We start from the raw sequence: 1847 nt of genomic DNA on the forward strand, positions 1-1847 counted from the left end.
TAACTACCCAAGTTTTTATAATATTTTTAAAAAACAATTAATTTACGAAAGCCTATGATCCACATAGAGGTTTCATAGCCACATCTGTTGATCAGTTAGCAGTTATGAAGTCTATTGGTAGGTAGCGGGTACCAATTGCATTACAAGTACAACTCTTAGATATTTATGGGACCTAGAGATATATGTAGTCTAACAAACCACTATTATCTAATGGCATGTTTGTCCCATCATTGCCTCGAACTCAGGTCTCACCGTGAATACGATTAAGTCGTCCAATTTGGAAACAGTGAAAATTCACGCTAGTCTCACTAGATCGAAAAATCCACCTCGTGGCTATAATTAAGCCTAGTCTCACTAGATCGGAAAAATAACGAGGAGTGTTTGCAAGCTCATTGGATGGCATGACTTAAATTTGACGGGTATTTTGAAAAAAGTTTGTGTCAACGAATAATGCATGCACACAAGATTCGCTACACTATTAGTTAAAAAATGTTTTAACCAATTGTATATGTCGATTATGTTTGTGATCTAATTTATTATTTATAGGGTATAAAAATAACAAATACACAAACGTGTATCGTTTTAAAACAGTTTTAAAAATTGTCGTCCATATATATTATTTGACTTTCAAAATTATTTAACTTTAAACTCGTTAGAGTTTAACTTTTAAAATCATCAATTTTAATCATTGAAACCGTTTACGGTTTTATTTGATGTTTTCATCGAAAGCATATATAACTTGAGTTTCAAAATTATTTAACTTTAAACTCGTTAGAGTTTAACCTTTTAAAATCATCAAATTTAATATTTGAAACTCGTTACCGGTTTTATTTAATGTTTTCATTAAAAATATTTAGCATATATATTCTAATCAACAATTATATATAAATGCAAAATTAAAACACAACTATGCATCACACACACATAGCCTATCCCAGAAATCCTATGCTTGATCCCATGAGCCGACATGAGATCAAGAGGTCAAACTAAGGGTAATATCGTAGCTCCCACTTGATTCAAGAATCAAGTGAAAACTTGACAAACGTCATCGTTGTCAACTTGACCTGTTCGCCATCTTCAAAGTCAAAAGCATGTTGTATTTTATCTTCAATCTTCATCTTGTTACATTTATTTAAATTTGAAAATACAACTAAACTAGTACTTTTACAATTTGAAATAAACTTAAATACAATACTATGAAAATGAAAAATAAATATAATACAACTTTGGCTTCAAAATGACCTTTCTAATAATACTAATAATCAACATGACATAATATTGCCGTAATCAACAATCACAACAATCATACATAGGTCGGGGCATTATGGGCTATGTGTGCAATCACAATTTTAATAACTATATTATTAAAACCTAAATATGGCTTGTCCATGGTTATAATGCATGTGTATAACCATGGAATAAAACAATACACAATTATAATAAATATTCAAGCCATAACAATTAAATCTACAATTTAAAATAGTGATATTCTTTCAATCATATTTGTTGAAATGTCCCGTTCTTATTGATTAAAAACGTTCCATATTAATTGATTTCGTTGCGAGGTTTTGACCTCTATATGAGACGTTTTTCAAAGACTGCATTAATTTTTAAAACAAACCATAATCTTTATTTCATAAATAAAGGTTTAAAAAGCTTTACGTAGATTATCAAATAATGATAATCTAAAATATTCTGTTTACACACGACCATTACATAATGGTTTACAATACAAATATGTTACATCGAAATCAGTTTCTTGAATGCAGTTTTTGCACAATATCATACAAACATGGACTCCAAATCTTGTCCTTATTTTAGTATGCAACAGCGGAAGCTCTTAGTAT

This window comes from Rutidosis leptorrhynchoides, chromosome 7 (genome assembly GCF_046630445.1).
Source record: "Rutidosis leptorrhynchoides isolate AG116_Rl617_1_P2 chromosome 7, CSIRO_AGI_Rlap_v1, whole genome shotgun sequence".
Lineage (NCBI taxonomy): Eukaryota > Viridiplantae > Streptophyta > Magnoliopsida > Asterales > Asteraceae > Rutidosis > Rutidosis leptorrhynchoides.